At 33.1% G+C, this 20,968-nt stretch overlaps 1 long non-coding RNA gene across 1 annotated transcript in view; it reads right to left on the bottom strand.

Annotated features, from left to right (window-relative positions):
* Positions 1-2,755: 2,755 nt before the first annotated feature.
* LOC113930178 overlaps positions 2,756-20,968 on the bottom strand; it is a 33,371-nt gene continuing 15,158 nt past the window's right edge. The window contains exon 3 of the long non-coding RNA XR_003522480.1: positions 2,756-2,875. This is a non-coding gene — a long non-coding RNA (uncharacterized LOC113930178). The remainder of the gene's footprint in view (positions 2,876-20,968) is intronic.

The raw sequence follows: 20,968 nt of genomic DNA, 5'->3' as shown, positions 1-20,968 counted from the left end.
GTTGTGCAAAAAATACAATTCTTTTTATTCTCTCATTTCTACTTCATTTTTTGAAGATCTCTGTTATCCTGGAGTAGTGGAAACTTGTTCTCAGTCAGGTGGGGTTTTATCCTTTTTCTTAGAGATTTGGTCAAAGTTCCTGGAGACTTAAAGGTACAAGGGAATGAGAACAGACACTTCTTGGTAAGGCCACTGAAGGACCAGGGTGTCTACACCCATTGTATAGCCATTTTTTATCCTTGGTTCTTTCTTTCCCAGGGCTTGGCCCCCCTCTCTGGGATACTCCAGTACTTAGCCTCTTATCTAGGAGGTTATCTCCAAAACAGCTCATACAAGTTGTTTATAACCAACATATGTACCTGATATGTCCACAGCAGACCAGTACTGGTCATTCTCTATTTTGAATACCACTCTATTATTTTCTCCCCACCTCCCACACTTGTAATATATTCTGGGTAGAGACAGTTTTAAAAATGAAGAAATGCTTCTCATTTTTATGAGTTTTTCCCCATTTTAATCAATGGTCAACATGTTCTCTATCTAAAGACTTTAGATTTTAGGTGTCTATATCCAGAAGAAACTTGAAGTCTCTTTTCTTTCTCATTCCTCCCCTGAAGCTATGAACTTAGGATTTGAGTGGGGTGGATTGGGGCACAGAGTGGGAGTGGTATGAAAAGTAGTGGAAAACTACCAAGAAAATAATTAGTTAAAATTTAATAAATAATCTAACCGTATGTTTTACAACATATAAAAGATGTCATCAATTATATTATTACATTAAATATGCGCAATTTAGTTTTAAAATTTTTACCACTTGATTACATACATTAATCTATGCAATATCTTATTGATTTCTTTTTCCTTATCATAATTAAAGTTTGAGTATTAGCTGACTTCACATGGAGAATATAAAAATTCTGCTGCATCACTTTGGACCCCAACAGTGAATGCATTATATTACTTTTTGATACACATTGAAAACCTGTTATATGAAAAACAATGTTCCAGGTGATGGGAGTAAAGTCTCTGTCTTAACGAAGCTTTGACTTCACTGGGAAGAAGGATAATAAAGTATACACATTTGTAATGTCAGGTAATACAGGTAAAGGCTGTAAAACAAAACAAAACAAAAAACCAACAAGGCAGGTGAAGGCTTAGAGAATGAAGATGGTAGTCAGGGAAGGTCTTTTACAGGAGCTCTGAAAAAATTAAGACGAGCCCTGTGATTATCTGGAGGAAGTTTCCTGACAAGAAGAACAAGTGATGGAGGCACTGTGGGAAAGCCAGAGTCCCTGGGAAGAGGGAGAGCAGACTAGAGTGATGGGAGATGGAGAAAAGATTCAGAGCCAGATCCTGCGGTCAGGTACAGTGCTACAGGCCTAGTAAGAGCTTTGGATTTTATTCTCAGTGTGATGTGCTTCTGAGAGTTCTTCTTTTTTGCTCTTGTTGCTTAGCTTTGTTTCTTAACCAGAGTGTCATGTTTTTCATAAACAGTGCACAATGTCACTACTTTTAGGACTGACAACTTAATTTCAAGGCATACATAACTGAAGTATAACCAGGTCTCATTTGCATTCTAAATTTAATAAAAAATAGGATGAACTATAAATAAAGTGTATAATTTTATATTTAAGACTAGCAGTTTATAGCACATGAATTTGGTAACAAACATGTATTTAGCTTAGAATATGCTGCACTCTATATCAAGCAAATAGGCAATTTCTCCTCCCTTTAATTGCATTGCCTGACAGGTGACAGACATGTTCTATAAAAAAATATAATAAAAAACCTTTAGTAAAGAAAACATATTTTTCTTAAAAAAGAAATTTTTGCGTCAGTATAGTTAGTGCTGGTATCATAGAAAAATATTTGTGAAGATTTTTCAAATGGAAATTGCACACTTAACCATGTAAGGGTTTCCAAGCTAAATGACTCAACTGGAGAGACAATCAGAATACCAGCTAATTTTTTTACATGATTAAGTTGTGTTGTTCAAAAAATGATAACTACGTCACAACTTATTTCTTGAACTGGCCACTGCATGTTACTTTTACATCATCTATATTAAGTATCCCAATAAATCCCTTGGACTGTATCCCAAGGAAATAATCAGAGATACGAAGAAAGATTTAGGTTCAAAGATATTTATCCTAGTAGAAAATTTGACAAAAATCTCAATTCCCAGCAATAAGGCAATAATCAATAGATTGTGCTATTTTGTATCATGAAGTATTACCATGATAATGAATGTTCAATATTCGATATTCTAAGTATAAAATAAAGGAATGAAATCTGTGTTTTTTGTGTTCCTGTTCAGGTATATCAAGTTGTCACGTTTGATTCTTCAAGAAGTTCATCTGTTAATTTAACAAGCCCACCCTTTGCCTTTTCCAATGTCACCATTTTAATTTAATTTCAGAAATACAAACACTATTCATTTATTTGCTTGAGGTCTTTGGGATACTTCCTGGATTACTTTTGTCTACATGTACTTCATTTTATTTTAAAACTTAGAAAGCTGAATAAGCAGTCACAAGGACTTCCTGTCCCTGTTATAGCAAAATGTTCTATTAGTCCTGTGTTTCCCTCAACATTTATGGATATATGATTATCCATATATATACCTAAAGAACTTGTCAGGCCACATATTTCTGAGTTTACTTCCTTCTGATTAAAACAATAGAATATGCTTTCAATAGCTCATTTTTTAACAGAGAAGATCTCATTTGTTATCAGTTTTATTTGATCTTACCTAATTTTTCCATTTTTTTTCAGTTGTCCAGCCAGATTATATTGAAGATGTGAGTGCCATGCCAGTCTCTGGAAGTATTGTTCTACTTTATCACTTCATTTCAACCTTATTTTATCTTCATCTCTGTATTAAAATTAAAATTACCAAATATCAGTTTCTGAAATTACCACTACTTAACCATTGATACATTTATAATTTAATAATTTATAATTATAAACTTATCGTATGTATTGCATAAACAAAAGTTACATATTTTCTTAGATGTTTGCATGTTATTGATGGTAGAATGTATGATTTTAAGAAAAACAAATGATACATTTTAAGTTTTCTTTGTCTGAAATGAATAGTAAACTGAAAATTCAATACCTGTGTAAACTGTAAATGTGTTTTTGTTAAATTTGCCTACATCAATGTCATATGTTCTGGCTTTAAATCTTGGAATGGTAAAATTAAAAGACTAAAGACTATAATATTTAGTAGCATTACCTATGAGAAATGTACTAAGAAATGAAATAGCAATGAGACAAATCAACATAACTACTTCTTTTTCATGGTTTGGGCAGTACTTCCCAGAAAGAAGGACTATAAAGTACATGTGAATCTCAGCTCCAAAGTCAGCTATAATTGGGCATCTGCACCAGAGAAAAGTCAGAGAGATTATTCATGGCAGAATATTTTCTATGTAATGTATAATTCTGATTTTCCAGCAACTGCCTAAATGACAATGAAAGGTAATATGTGTTGTAATGGTTAATAGAACAGCCTTTGGAGCCAGCCTTCTTCAGTTCAAATCCTGGACCTGCTATTTGCTAGCTGTTTGACCCCTCTGCCTCAGTTTCTCTTTTGTAAAATGGGAATGACAATAATATTGTTCACTTCATAGCGTTTTCTCAGTGTTAAATGAGTTACTAATGTGTATAAAGCACTGGGAGCTACTATAAAGTGTTCTTTAAATATATGCTATTATTATTTTGATCCCTCTTATTGTTACCCATTCATTTTTCTCATATTTCAGAAGTATTACCTATGGCTCATGGGGTGCTGGCGAAAATTTCAGAAAACAAATCAAACAAATAGAAAGGAAAACACAACAAAATAAACTCCTATAACCAGACTTTGGACGATTTTACTGACATTTGAAAATCATTCTTACCATCTAGTTCCAAAGCATCTAACCAAAAGGCTAGCTTCTATTTTGTTTGGAAAGCTTAGTTTTATGTAAATCTGCTCAGAATAAAGATGGAAAAATATACATTTGGTTAGGCTACAAAAACACTAAAATGTTTAGTCTCCTTTTCCATTCATCATCTAGAAGTAAATTATGTCATGATATACCTTTATTCAATGCTCTTGAATTTTCTCCAGTCTTTTTACATAATCTAAATACAAAGAACCAGGGATTATTTTAATACAGGCATAACTACAACTGACAAATGATCTTATTTTGTGTTTTTAAAAGTTCTTGGGACAATAAATGTAAAATAATTTCTTATTTAATCAATGAATATGCCAAACCAACAAGGATGATTTGTTTAGTGAGCTTTATTCAAAAAATACTTCCTAAAAATGTTTACTATAACTTTCATCTGACACGATGGAAAGGGAACATTTGTCACATCAACTGGCTTTTTAAACTCTACATTGTATGCATCCCCATGGAGTCTTTATTCTAGTGTCCAGCGTTTCCTGAAATTAATATATATACTGAAAAATAATTTATTAAAATTGAGTAAAATCAGATCTTATAACAACTTTAGTTACTTTTATATATATATTTGTTCACTGTAATTATAAAACTAATATAAAGTCATAGTAAAATTTTTGAACATTGCAGGCACTATTTGGAAAAAAATAACCCTAAACTAAAAATCACCTTACACAGAGAGCAACTTATTAGTAGTAAATTTATTTCTAGATTGTTGATCTATCCGTCAGTCTCTCTATATATTCATATGGCTATCTCATCTTGGGTTCCTACCAGACATATAGCCATTTCTTCCTGGTTTTCTAGAATTACACATTATTCCATGAATATTTCTGTGCTACTTTTATTTTCAGAACACTTGATTATAAGGCTTCCATGATAATTATTCGTCTAGAATTTACTGGGATTCCACCCTTTTGTGCCTTTTTCCTTGACTATCTCCTTTTACTTTCTTAGGTGGTAGGCAAGCTATTCCAGGTCATGCCTCCCTTTTTTGAACTTGGATGAAACAGTACATTGTGAAGAGCAGAATCCAGCTTCCAGAGTGGTCACCAAATTAGCAGCAGATTAGCTACCCTGAGGTTGTCTTTGGCCAACAGGAAATAAGAAACTGAAGAGAGCAGGGCATATAAACACCCCTCTTTTCTTTCTTCTGTGGATTACTCCCAGGAGTAATCCTTTAAGAGGAGTACCCTTTAAGAGAGGCCTCATATGCTAAGTGAACATGCCTTCAGAGCTATCTGATCTGTCTCTTTGTGGCTTAGTTGAACCAGTAGCAAATTTGGCAATGTATTGCTTGACATTGCTTTGGATTTTAACCCATTTCCTTTATTTCCTTACCCCCACTGCACTGGGCTGACATCTCCCAAGTGAAATTTAGGCAAATTAATCCTTCTTTCAGGTTCCATTTTCTTAAGGAAATGAATTTTTATTAATTTTTTAAACATTTTCATTTCTTGGAGAAGCTATTTCTATTGCTTTGCTATTATAAATATTTAGCATAATACCATAATGGCCATTTTGTGCATGTCTTTGACTGCATTTCTTTCTATTTCACAGGACGGATGAGAAATGCCCTTGTTAAGGCTCTTAAAATATTCATTGTAAGTGGATTTTTCAGAAAGGTTATGCTTATATATATATATATATATATGCACATATATACATATATGCATATGTACTATATATGTGTATATATAGCTCCCCACAAAAAGTGAAAAGAATTCTCATTGTCAAAAATGTATTTATAACTTTAAAGTTTGCCAATCCAATGATCTTAAGTGGCATTTAAAAAATATGTAGGCATTACTGAGATTGAATATTTTTTCATATATTTACTGGTCATCCATATTCTTTTATAAATTGTCAGTTTGCATTCCAATTATTTATAAGAAAGTAAATTTCGGTTGCTTTATAAGTATTCTTTGATAATGACAGCATACTTTACTGATTTCAACAAAAATATATTTTATATGTTTATATTTGCTCTTTTTATGACATTTAAAAAAATAATTACATTAACAATACACACCATTCTGTCACCTACCATTGTGTCTATGTATAGAAAACTTTTCCTCATATAAAAAAATAGAAATGTTCACATATATTTCATGAAAAATAGCTCTCTATTTATTACTTTTCTAAGTATCCTGACAATTTTTACTTAATAATACTTCCTTTCCCTACAACTCTTCTAGACTCTGTTGGGAACTTCTCTTTTATCATAGTCCATTTTTTCATCATCAGACTGGTATCATACAACTTTATTAAGGTAGTTTTAGATACATCTAAGTTCAAACCTTATCAAATTATGTTTTGTTATGAGGATAATAAATGTACATGTTGAAGAAAATATTACTGAAGACACTAAAATTAAAAAGTGAAAGTGTCTTCCTTTCTTTCTCTCTCACACACACACAAACACAATTTAGAGTCATCCACAGTTAATGGTTTTTGAATTTAGTTTTTATGTAATTACAATTATTACTTCAAAAATAGTTTTATGTACCAAATATAAAATGTGTACAGTTTCTCTTCTTTCTTCTCTAGGGAAGTAGAGGATGTATGACATTTACATTACTTCCTTCCTGTCTTCACAGTATTCTTTTTAGTTCTGGTGGTTTCATTTATTTATTTTTTTTTTTAACTTAAATGAGGTACCTGAATTTGCATTTCTTATTATCTCACCTCTAAAAAATAACTCCGTTTTTATTTTTTTAAGATTTATTTATTTATTTTAGGGGGGAGGGGCAGAGGGAAAGAGAATCTTGAAGCAGACTCCCCACTGAGTGCAGAGCCTGACTAGGGGCTCAATTCTAGGATCCTGGGATCATGACCTGAGTTGAAATCAAGAGTGGGCCACATAACCAACTGAGACACCCGGGTGTCCCTTCTTGTTTTTAAAAGAGGAAATTAAAATTAATATGTTTCCTCCTTTGCACCTCTCTTTTCTTTACTTTTCAATTTCTGTTCATCATATATTTTTGAAGTGACATTTATAACATTTACAGTCATTTCTCTATAATTTTTAAAAATTTTCTCTGTGTATTGATATTAAAGCATGAAAAATAATAAACAGCACTTTCCATTCAACTATCCAAATGTATATCATACAATTAAGTAGTACAATGGATCAGTCTTTGAATCATTATTATTTTCTGCAAAAAGGAAAAAAATGCTGTGCACATATAATAGGTTTTCCTTAAATTTATTTTTAATTTTCTTTAATTTTCTAGGTCATACTCTGATGTCAGTGTTTTTTATATTATGTATTGCCATCTTTCTTGGATGTCTTACTTATTTTGCTGAAATGTCTTTTGGGCAATTTTTTCATAGGTATTAGATTTCTCTGTCCTTAAGTGTCTGAAAATATATTTATTTGACATTCATGGCTGAAGAATGATATGACTGGGTACAGAATTCTAGTTACAAAATATTTATTTTTCATAAAAATTTAAAGATACTGCTTCATTTTTTGGAACTTATGTTTTTGATGAAAAGTTACCTCCCCATACTTCTCCTTTCTTTGCAAATAAAATTTCTTTTCCTGTATGAAATCTGTAGGATTTTTATTTTCAGTGTTGATGATGAAATTTGATAAGTGTAATCTTATTCAATTTATTCTGCTGGGCAGTGAATGGACCCTTTAAATCTGAGCATTTACATCTTTCCATAATTCAGGGACTCTTTTTCCGTTGATTAGTTCTTCCTTTCTGTGGGGTTACCTGAATCTACACACCATGTCTCATACTTTCCCTTGACTTTGTCTCAACTATTCTGAGAGATTTCTAGATCCGTAATTCAAGTGTAAGTTATGTACTTTTATAATTTAGTCAGTCCATTGAATTTTATACTTCCAAGAATGTAGTTTACATCTCAGATCTTTTTTAAAAAGATTTTATTTATTTATTTGAGAGAAAGAGAGAGAGCATGCACAAGCAGGGGAAGGGACAGAGGGAGAGAGAGAAGCAGACTCTCTGCTGAGCAGGAAGCCCAACGGGGGGTGGGGGTGGGGTGGGGATGGGCTCTATCCCAGGACTCTGGGAAAATGACCTGAGCCGAAGGCAGACACTTAACTGACTGAGGCACCCAGGCACCCCTACAACTCAGATCTTTTTTGTTTTCATGGCCAATTATTCTTGTGTCATGGAAGCAATATTCATCTCAGTTGTCCCTCAGGATGTGAATTAGATTTAATTTATTTTCTTTTATTTTTCCTCTGCATTTTTGGATCCCTTAATTCTGTTACTCTGTTCTTCTTTGTCCATCTCCTTCACGCTTTGTGTTTTCCTCAAGTGCACTGTCATATATGTCGATTTATTTATATTTATAAATGAAGTAATGCGTTAATTGGCATTGGTACATAGCTTGCTGGGTTCCACAATGGTGGTAGTTGTGTTTCTCCAATAGAACTTTTCCATAATTAAGGCTGACCGCTGATTCTGTGTAGGTAAACAAGTTTTACTCTGTGGTAGTTATTGACCTTTGTACGGATGGTGAGCAGGCAAACAGGCATACCCAAGGTCTTCATAATCGTTAAACCAAAGAGTTTTACTCTGAGAATGAAAATCTCTAGTATATTTCTTTTCTCTCCAACACGTTCCTTTTCATAATCCCTTGAGTCTTGTCTCAACTTCACTTTAGCTTCCTTGCCAAGTCACAATACACTTACTAGTAACCTTGTTCCAGAACAGACTATTTTATCTAGAAAATTTTCGTGGACTTCATTCTGAGGGCAAAATTCAATACAGCCAGCTATTCTATTTATGAGCTGTAGCAGAAGAACACAAACATCCTGGGTGTTATCAATAGTTTCTTAAAATAATTATCTTGAGGAATGACCCACGGCTCAGTCTGGTTTTGATAGTTGTTGACTCTTAGTTTGGTCTTCCCAGGGTTTCCTTGAGAAGATATGCTTACTTGTGGTGTTAGCTTCACTTTTGGCACTTCTGAATTTGCCATCAGTCTAAACTCATTGGCTTTCAACCTACCAATAATCATCTTATCTAAAAATACAAAGTTGTCTTAATTGACAATTCTATTATAGTTTATATATAATATATATAATAAATAATAAACATATTATACATATAATACATAAAAAGGAGAGAATTTATTATGAGGAATTGGCTTTCATGAATATGGAGGTTGAGAATTCCCATTATCTGCCATCTGCAAGCTAGCAGAAATCCAGGGAAATGGTGGTGCAATTCAGTCAGAGTCTTGAGGCCTGAAAACCAAGGGAGCAGATGGTATAAATTCCAATCCAAGGCCCAGAGAAGATGAGATGAGATGTCCCAGCTCATGCAGTGAGGCAAAGATGGTGGGGGGGGGGGTTAAAAAAGCCAAATTCCTACTTCTTCTGCTTTTTCTTCTAATCAGGCCTTCAACTGACTAGATGATGCCCACACACATTGGACAGGACAACTACTTTACTGAGTCCACCAATTTAAATGCAAATTTCATTCAAAAACACTCTCATAGACATACCCAGAAATTATAATTAATGTGGCCAGACAACTTGACACTTAAATTTAACCATCACATACCTGATATGAGTCTCTATTTACTCAAGTCCTTAGGTCTCAACGTAAAGTTGTATAGAATTTTTCATGAGGGCACCTGGGTGGCTCAGTTGGTTAAGTGTCTGCCTTCGGCTCAGGTCATGATCCCAGGGTCCTGGGATTGAGTCCCGCATCAGGTTCCCTGCTCTGCGGGAAGCCTGCTTCTCCCTCTCCCTCTGCCTCTCCCCCCAGCTTGTGCTCTCTCAATCTCTCTCTCTTAGATAAATAAAAAAAATCTTAAAAAAAAGAATTTTTCATGAAGTTCACATTCATTTTTTATAGTTACACCAAAGTACTACGAATTTTTTGTTATTGTTATGGATGGGGTATATTTTTCATTATATTTCTATGTTATTATGATGATGTAGAATTTTTCATAATATTTACTTATTTTTTGCTCTCAGCAATAAAATGCATTTTAAGTTGTGATAATTTTTTTCAGATAATTTTCTGAATTTTTATGTACACAATAATGTATTTTGCAAATAATGGTAATTTTTCCTACTACTTTCCAATAGTTACATGTCATTTTGTTTTCCACATTATTCCATAGGCTAGGGCTAGCACAGCAATACCAAAAAGCAAGGTAGGAACATCGCCTTTGTATGATTTCAGAATTAGAGATGTCAATTCAGTGTTTGATAATATAGATAATACAAAGGTATTCATTATTGTGTTAAGCAAGGATCTTTATATTTTCCATCCATTCATTTTTAAGTAGAGTTAATATTTCCTTTTACCAATGTTTTTGGTACATTGTTCCATTTTTATTTTTATTTTTTATTTTTTTTAAAGATTTTATTTATTTGACAGAGAGAAACACAGTGAGAGAGGAAACACAAGCAGGGGGAGTGGGAGAGGGAGAAGCAGGCTTCCCGCGGAGCAGGGAGCCCAATGCGGGGCTCGATTCCAGGACCCTGGGATCATGACCTGAGCCGAAGGCGAAGGCAGACGCTTACCGACTGAGCCACACAGGCTCCCCCACTGTTCCATTTTTATATTTTTAAATCTCCCATTACCTCAAACCCTGTAAGTATTGGAAGATTGTCATCTGTAGTTTGATGATTTTCTAACCTTCTACAAATTTGAGAATGTGATGCTATGTTAGAAGAGAACAACATCAAACTACTCTTTAGAATATACTGATTGTTTATTGGCCAGTATGCTCTACAGGCCATTTCCTACTTTCCTCTTGCTACATTCTGTCTCAGGGGACTCAGCCCCACAACTACAAAGCCCATGTTCCCTTACCAATTAGCATCTGACTGATGCTGTCAGATCAATTCTATCAATGGGAGCAACTAGCAGTATATGTGAAGGTGAGTGGAGAGTGGAGACCAGATTCTAGGGTATTTCTCCCACCTCTCTGCTTCAGATTGTCTTTTTGATGTGGTTGCATATCCCTGTGGTTGTAACTGCCAGAAGTGTTCCTCCTTCCCAAGTCCCAGTTCCTTCCAGGAGGCCCTTACTCCTGTTTCTTTGTACCACTGCTTCCTATCCTTGCCCCTCTAGTACTAGGTTAACAGTGGCTTCCTCCTGTGCTAATAGCCAGATTGCCTCATGGTCCCCTGTTCGCCCTTTCAGTTCTTCTAATGCTTTTTGGACATAATATTCCCAATATTAAATTCCCTCTATTGAACTCTATAGCTTAAATTCTCTCTGCCTGGTTTCTGACTGATGTATCCTTTTAAATTAAAATTGTTATTTAATAATCAGATGAACAGGTGATGGGGCAAAAATCATCTAAAAGTCATAATTATAAGAAAAAATTAAAATATAAGTTGAAAATAAAGACATCAACATTTCCTTCCGCTCTTCTTTATATCTAATTCCATCATCCAACTAAAAAAGCATTTTAATATCTAGTAAATGAAATAACATTATAAAAAGGGAGATTCACCAGCTCATATATATTGACTTGTGTACCTTAATTCTCAGTCTAAATCTATAAAGTGGTTTGCCTCATATGTACCAGAAAAATCATTTAGCCTAATTCTATTTATGTTTGATAAATAATATATAATCAGTGGTACCAGAAGAACATTTTATGAGGCCATGAGTATTAGAAAAGCTTTGCTAATTTAAAAGTATGTTTTCGGGGCACCTGGGTGGCTCAGTCATTAAGCGTCTGCCTTTGGCTCAGGTCATGATCCCAGGGTCCTGGGATACGGAGCCTGCTTCTCCCTCTCCCTCTACCTGCTGTTCTGCCTGCTTGTGCTCTCTCTCTCTCTGTGTCAAATAAATAAATAAAATATTTAAAAAAATAAAAAAATAAAAGTATATTTTCATCAAAAGTCCTCAGGATACATGAGTAAACAGTGAAGTATCATAAAATAAAAAAGTAACTCTGAACCATATTGTTTTTGTAGTTTTAATATATAATCCCATATTTTTAACATACTTTTCTTAGATTAGTCATGTTAACTTTTTAAAAAGTCCATTTTCATATTTCATGGGGAAGGCAGAATGAAAATCACAAATGCAAGTATATCTTAAAATTGGATTCATTTGCTAATACTTTTAAATGGAGAATGGAAAGAAATTAATATGTAAGAATACATGGATAGCTGAATTATCAGCATTGATCTAAGTGAATTTATTTTATTACTTTTATTTTCTGTTTCAGCACATGATTACAAATAATTTGGTTTTATATCCCTTTATTTATTGAACTAGACTTGTTTTGCATCTGTGCTTTCCTTCAAAATTGGCCTTTATTTAAATAATCAAAAGACTTTTGCTAACACATCCAACTCATATAGAACTTAATCTCATTAAATTAATTAGAATTATTCTAACAACATAATTCATAAACCTTTGAGTAGAGGTAATGCCATAAGTTAGTTTACTTTGGAAAACTACCTTTATTTGAAGGTCCAATTTTGAGAGAATTTCGATTTATTATATGATGTATTATAATAATAAACTCAATATCAGGAATTATAATTATCAGTAAATTTTTAAATAGGGTCAGCATGTAAGTTCTCATAATGCATGGGAGGAAATAAAATCTGAAATATTCAGAAGTGTATTTGAAAGTCACTTTGAAGACTGTAAGATTGCCACAAAAAAGAAACAATTGCTGCATCTCCTTAATGCAGTCTTCTTTCTTTGATGAGTTTTCAAAAAAGATGTATTTGATTACTTTCACCTCCTTCACCTCTTTTTTCCATATCTGTACATGCCATTTCTGCCCAAGACTTTTATTTGAATCATTTAAGGATTCTATTTAAAAATGAGGCATGCGGTAGTGAAGAAAACCTAAGAATGATGCATTCTCCCCTGGGAAACAGAATGGAGAGGAAACGTAGAATTGGATGTAGAATTGGCTTATAGGCACATCCTTAGCTGGGATGAGGGGAAAGACACACCAACTTCTCAAAGCTATGCTGTTGTCCATCAGTCCTTTTATCCTCAGGACTCTGAAGACTTAATGTCATTGTCTCTAACAGCTAACTCACCACACTGTTACAAAAGTATCTCTTTATTGGACAGATATTACCATGGGACTTTGGTATTCCTGAGAACAGGGACAGCATGTCCTATATCCCCAGTAGGTAGGATGGTGCCTGCCACATGATATATATTTAATAAAACTTGTTAAGTAAAGTGATTAAGTGCCCAGCTAAGAAGTGCAGCATGGTATAGGATTTCCAATATGTCACTACTTTTTTTTGAGTTGTTTCTAGAATGGTTTCTAGTATGATTTCCTAGAGACACACGTAGATAACCATCCACTTCACCAGCAGCCAAGTGTGCTTAGCCTTTACATTAAGTTATATATTTTAATATTTAGATTTAAAAGGACCTGGAAATAATCTTTTCACAGCCAGAAACAAACAGAATTTAATGGCTACCAGAAACTTACAAAGAGCTTTCTTACATATTATTGAATATATAATCCTTGTTAAGCTTGCACCAATTTCTGTATTTTCTAGATAAAGTTTCATATATAATCTTTACCCCGGAAAATTTACAGGCAAAGGAAGCCTAAGTAGAAATGGGACGCACATTTTTTGTCAACACTTAACGTGTCAATATTGTAAGATGATGACTAAGAAAGCCCTATAAAGTTTACTGAAATGGTAGATTGCATAATCTAGGACCTGCATCCCAATACATATAACTAAAAAATTTGGAGAAGAATAAACATATAATCAGAAAACTAACAACATAATGAGGAAATAGCCAATATCTTGGAGAAGGCAGAAATTCATAGGTGAAAGCAGTCCTTGCAATGTCATATGCTACCCTTTGCAGGTGGCTAGGAGGCCAACAATGGCTGTGCTAGGCTCAAAGGCTAAGTGATCAAAAGATGAATTCCAGATCCTGCCAAGATGGAGAACCATTTTGTAACCTATCCCTCATTTAGGATAGTTCCTGGGATCCTGTGAAAGAGGAGTAATTACAAACCAGAAAGAAACCTGCCCTTGCAAGGACTGAAGCACAGTTTTAGGTCATCTAGTCTCTAGAAACTCTCAAACTCTAAAACTGGATTATGGTGATCTTAGATTGCTAATGCCTCCAAACACTTGACAGTTGGGGGGGCTGGTAAGCTCCCTGAAAGCTATTAGTACAAATACATGAAATCATCATATTCATGTGTAGAACACAATAAAATGTCTAAATAAGTATCCAAACAAATGATCTATATACAATAAAAAATAACCCAATACAGAGGAGACAAGATGACTGAAAGTCCTACAATTAGTACAGATACTATATATAACTGACACACAGAGACTATAAAACAGCTAGGTCATCCATGATCAGAGAGATAAGTGCTGAACTTAAAATATTCAGCATGAAACAGCAAAGCATAAAAAGTAACAATACAATTTCAAAAAGAACCAATCAGAAATTCTAGAACTAAAAGATACAATGACCAAAATTAAGAAGATAAAGGGTGGGTTTTATGGCTTATTTAATTCAGCTGCAAAAAACAAAACAAATGAAACAAAACAAAACAAAACAAAAAACTATTGTGATTTGTAAGATAGATCAGAAGGAACTACCCAGAATGAATCAGGAAGAGAAAAAAGTAAATGAAATACAGAAGAAAGACTAAGAGACAAAGAATACAATTAAAAGTTTTAAAATACATTTAATGGGAGTTCAGCAGAAGAGAGAAAGAAAATGGGACTTAAAAAAGGGCTATAAATTTTCCAAAACTAATAGAACCTATCAATCCACACATTCAAGAATCCCAATGAATCCCACAAAAGATAAAAGAAATTCAGACATATGTATACTATATCTGTGGAAAATCAAAGCCAAAAATAAACATCTTAAAAAAAGCTCATGGGAGAATCACATTTAAAGGATCAAGTTTAAAGGGAAGCTGCCTTTGTAACATCAACAATGAAAGCCAGGAGCCAATGGAATTATAGCTTCAAAGTATTAAAATAAAATGCTCACCAATATAGAATTACATATTCTACAAAAATATCTTTCAACAATGAACAGGGAATAAAGACATAGACTGACACACAGAAATCATGAGAATCTATCACTAGCCATCTCACAATAAAGAAAATAACAAAAAGTGTTTCTAAGGTAAAAAAAAAAGAAAAAGAAAGAAAGAAAGAGAGAGAGAGAAAAAAGTACCCTAAATGTAAAGTCTGAGATGCAGGAAGGAAGTAAAACCATAAATACGATTAAATCTAAATCAACATAGAGTACATGAAATAAAAATAACAATAGCTGCCAGTGCTTAACATTAAAGAATTAAACCCCATAGAAATAATATATACATAAATAAAAAATGGAGGTAATTAGTTAAAGTAAACTACATTGCCCACATTTTCTAAGAAGAGGGCAAAAACCAACAAATATTAGTCTTTGGTAATTCAAGGGTGCATGCTGTAATTTCTAGAGAAAAGGGAATTGAAGAAATAAAGAATATTAAACTATAAATATCAAAAAAAGGGAAAAAGAAATAATACAATGTTTAACTCAAAAAATGTAAAGAAGGAGAGAAAGCTTCATAAAACAAGTAGGACAATATGAATGCAAATAATTAGTATTTATAAACCTCAATACACTAGTTTATTAAAGAAATGTAATGAATGCACTAATTAAAGGAAAATAGATTCAGACTTGATTTAAAAAAAAAATCAACCATATGTTGGGGCACCTGGTTGGCTCAGTTGATTAACCATCCAACTCTTGATTTTGGCTCAGGTGATGATCTCAGGATTGTGAGACAGCCCCACACTGGGCTCCACATTGGGTGTGGAGTGGGCTTAAGATTTTCTTTCTCCCCCTCTCCCTCTGCCCACCCCCGTCCCCTCCCCCACAAATAAACCATATGCTATTTAGAAGGGAGTTATCTGAAACAAAAGTATACAATAATATTGAAAAAGCATAGAAAAAGTAAACGTACCATGTAAATACCAATCAAAATAAATATGGCTATATTAATATTAGATAAAATATATTTCAAAGCAAAAAAGCAACATTAGATATAAAGATTATTTCTGAATGATCAAAAGTTTGATTTGCTGGGAAGATGAAACAATTCTAAATCATACCTCAAATAATATGTACTCTGCATATACAGGCAAAATTTGACAAAATTGTAAGAAGGCTAGAAGAATCTATAAAAATAGTGAAAGATTTTAGTATACTTCCCTGAACTGAGAGATCAAGCAGGCAAAACATTTATAAAATACAGAATATTTTAAGAGTTTTAAATTTGATGTAAAGGATATACAGAGAACATTTTATCCAATGAATTCATCATACACATTTTTTCCAGCACATAGGGAACATTTAAAATCACTAACTATACATACCAGGCCACAAAATAACTTTAAGAAAATTTCAGATAATTAAAATAATGAAAACCATGGTCCCTAATCATTTTAATTAAATGAAAATATCAATAATAAATAAATAAATCAAAATCTCCTGTAACTTTAGAAATTATAAATACATTTTTAAATAAACCATGGAGAAAGGGAAAAAACAAAACAGAGATTAGAATGTATTTTGAAGTGAATGAAAATAAAAATACAGCATAACATTTACAGAATACTCAACATATACTTATAGGGAATCTTGCAGTTTAAAACTATATTTTAGAGAAGAGGAAAGGGTGAAAGTTGATGAGCTAACAAAAAATAGCATCCATCTCAAGAAAATAGCAAAGAAAAGCAAAATAAACCCAAAGAATATAAAACAAAGCATTTGATAGGTAAGAAAAGAAAAAAATCAATAAAATAGAGTTCAAATACACAATAAAGTACCAACAAACTAAAAGTTAATTCCCTAAAAAGATTAATTCAATGGATAAACTCTCGCAAGAGAGATCAAGAAAAATAAAGTGAAAGCATAAAAAAACCACTGTTAGAATGAAAAAGGAATATCACTACAGATCCAACACACATCAAACATACTGTATTACAGAAAACTTATTAAAGTTTTGTAGTTCTGTAAACTTATTCTAGATGAATTCCTAGAAAAGTTCATCTTCCTAAAATTGACATAAAAATAGAAAATCTGAATCGTAATGAAATTAACAGAATCCATAATTTAATTTCCCTCAAAGCAAATTCTAGAACCAAATGGTTTCATTAAGGAAGAAAAAAACCAACATTATACAAAAACATTTCCAAAGAATAGAAAAATAGGGGACATCTCAACTCATTTTATGAGAGCAGCATAACTGTAACACCAAAACTTGACAAGGGCATTATGAAAAATAATATTATAGCTAATTTCTTTCATAAGCACAGATGCAACAATCTTAAAACATCAGAAAATTAAATATAGTTATAAATAAAAAGACAAATAATGAATAATAAATAAATCTAGCTTAAAAAATAATACATCATGATTAGGTGAGGTTGATTCCAAGAATGCAAGATTTCTTTAACATTAAAAATATCAAATATTTTAACTAAAAAATATGAACAAGACCAAAAGGAGAAAATCACATATATCAATGAAGGAAATGTTTTTGATAAAAGTTAATAGTCATTTTTTTAAAGATTTATTTATTTTTTTGAGAGACAGAAAGAAAGAGAGAGAATGCGCAGAAGAGTAGGGGCAGAGGGAGAGGGAGAAAGAATCTTAAGCAGACTCCCCACTGAGCACGGAGCCTAACAGGGGGCTTAATTTCATGACCCTGAGATCAGGACCTGAGCCAAAACCAAGTGTCGGACGCTTAACCGACTGTACCATCCAGGCACCCCAGTTAATAGTCATTATTGACAAAAACTATTAATCTAGGAAATTTCTTGAATTGAATAAAAAGGATCTAAATTCCTAGAACAAACATTCTAGTTACAGTGAAATATTGAAAGTTTTCCCCTTGAAATCAGAAATAAGACAAATATGCCTATTAATAACACTGTCATCACTTATTTTTTTTTTTTTTTTTTTAAAGATTTTATTTATTTATTTGACAGAGAGAGACACAGCGAGAGAGGGAACACAAGCAGGGGGAGTGGGAGAGGGAGAAGCAGGCTTCCTGCAGAGCAGGGAGCCCGATGCGGGGCCCGATCCCAGGACCCTGGGATCATGACCTGAGCTGAAGGCAGACACTTAACGACTGAGCCACCCAGGTGCCCCCTGTCATCACTTATATTCAACATTTTGAAGGCCATCCCAGCCACTGTAAGGAAGCAAGAATATATACCTGAATACACAAAGATATAAGGATTCAATAAAACAATTAAATGTTAATTTTCATTAACAACCATATAAAGTTCTACATACAATTTTAAAAGGATCTATAGACAAAATATTTAAAATTAATAAGGAATGTTATCAAGATTATGGAATACAAGTTGATATGAACAAATTAGTTATATTTTATATTATGGTTTATAAACAAAAATGAGATTAATAAAAGCATTTACAAAGTCACCTAACGGGCGCCTGGGTGGCTCACTTGGTTAAACATCTGACTCTTGATTTCGTCTCAGGTCATGATTTCAGGGTCGTGGGATGGGGCCCCAAGTCAGGCTCCAGGCTCAGCGTGGAGTCTGCTTGAGATTCTCTCTCTCTCTCTGCCTCTGGCCCTCCCCCTCCTCGTACTCCCTCTCTCTCAAAATAAATAAATAAAATATTTTTAAAACATAAAATACCCAGAAATAAGTGTAAGAAATATGTACAAGATGCCCTTACAAAATATAGCTGAGGGAAATTAAAAAAGAGCTAAATACAAAAGAAAGATGAACTAAATAATTATTCATTGATTGCAGAACTGAATGATTTAAAGATGTCAAGTCTCCTCCAACTGAATATTAGATTCAATGCACTCCCAATCAAAATTTCTGCAGTTTTCTTTAAAATGGAAATTGACACACTGACTCTAAATGTGTATAGAAACATGAAGGGCCAAGTACAGCCAAGGCAATCTTGAAGAAGAGCAAAACTTGGTAACTTACACTACCAGATATCAAAAATGATTACAAAACCACAGTAATCAAGACAATATGGTATGTGCAAAACAATAGTAAAATAGGCCAACAGAAAAGACTAGAGAGTTCTAAAATGACCCACATATGTACAGCCACTTGATTTATGACAACTGAATGCAGTAGGGAAAGAAGTGTCTATTTGTAAAAGGTTCTGGATCAATTAAACATTTGTGAGAAAAAAAAAAGTCATAATTTATAACTCACATAATAAAAAAATCACTTCTAGATGCACTGTGTATCTAACTGTGAAAGTTAAAACAATGTAGTGTTTAGAAGAAAGTATGGTAGAACATCTTTATAACAATGGACTAGGCAACAATTTCTCAAGGAGGACATAAAAAACAATAACCAAAAATGAGAAAGCTAATAAAATAGAGTACTTTAAGATTGACATACTTTAGGCATTAAAATACCTTATTAAGAGAATGAAAAAAGAAGCCAAGAAGAGGGAAAAGATAAGTTCAGCAGGAACTTCCAACAAAGTTCTTATGTCCAAAATACATAGAGAACTTCTATAAAATAGTAAGAAAAGGGGAGACAACCCAATAGAAAAATAGACCAAAGACTCAAATAAGCACTTGGAACAGAGGAGATCCAAATGGTCAATAATCATATGAAAAGCAGTCATTTTCATTGCTTCAATTTACATGAAGTTCAAAAACTTGGCAAACATCTTTTAGAACTTTTAAAACTTAGGGTAGTAGTTATGTTTTAGAAGGAATAGCAATTGGAAGGAGGAATGTTGGGGGCTTTTGAGTTTCAGAAACAGATGGCATGTCTGCAATATTTTTTTTCACAGTACTGTCTCTGTTGTAGTTCTCTTTCTTGATCTGGATGACGGTTACATGGATGTGTTCACTTTGTGAAAATACACTGAGCTGTAACTATGATTAGTTCACTTTTTTGTTTTTATGTACATTATACTTCAAAAATAAGTGCATAAACACACACACTAACAAACTAAAGCAACAACCACAAAAGCTTCACAGTGTGAATAAAAACAATTCCAGGCAAAATCCAAACTGTAGACCAGCTGTTTATGATTTTGCCTAGTAAATATAAAATTAAGGGTTAAAAAAATACTGGAAAAATATTAAAGGTCATTTGAGAGAAAAAACAACCTTTATAATATGACTCCAAATTCAGAAAACATATATAGATGATAAATATGACAGATTTAACTACAAAAATTAAAATTCTGTATGTAAAATAAATTAACAAAATAAAAATATAAATTGGGAAAGTGTCTGCAACAAATACTATAAAAAGTTTAAAATATTGTAAACAAACTTGGAAAAATATATCTAATAGGCTTTTTGCCTTTTATTCAACATTTTCCACTTATGAAAATATAATTACTTTTTTCCTTTCTCCAAATTTTTATTTAAATACCAGTTAGTTAACATACAATGTAATATCAATTTCAGGTGTAGAATTTAGGGATTCATCACTTCCATAAATCACCCAGTGCTCATCACAAGTGCCTTCCTTGATTTTTGTCCTCATTACTTGTGTAAATGAAGGAAAATAAAATGGCTCTTGCCTAATTAAAAAACAAAACAAAAAACAAGTGCCTTCCTTAATTCCCATCACCTATTTAACCCATCCCCCCTCCCACCTCCCTAGAGCAACCCTCAGTTTGCTCTCTGTAATTAAGTCTGTTTCCTGGTTTACCTCTCTTCCCCCTCCAATGTTCATCTGTTTTATTTCTTAAATTCCACATATGAGTGAAGTCATATGGTATTTTAAGGGATACATGTACCTTGATGTTTATAGAGCATTATCAACAATAGCCAAATTATGGAAAGAGCCCAGATGTCCATCAACAGATAACCAGATAAATAAGATGTGGTGTGTACACACACACACACACACATATATACAATATGGAATACTACTCAGCCATCAAAAAGAATGAAATCTTGCCATTTGCAAAGACATGGATGGAGCTAGAGAGTATTATGCTAAGTGAAATAACTCAGTGAGAGCCTATCTCTTGATAGGAAATTATGGATGA

The sequence above is a fragment of the Zalophus californianus genome, chromosome X, assembly GCF_009762305.2.
Source record: "Zalophus californianus isolate mZalCal1 chromosome X, mZalCal1.pri.v2, whole genome shotgun sequence".
Lineage (NCBI taxonomy): Eukaryota > Metazoa > Chordata > Mammalia > Carnivora > Otariidae > Zalophus > Zalophus californianus.
This window is presented reverse-complemented; position numbering and strand designations above follow the sequence as displayed.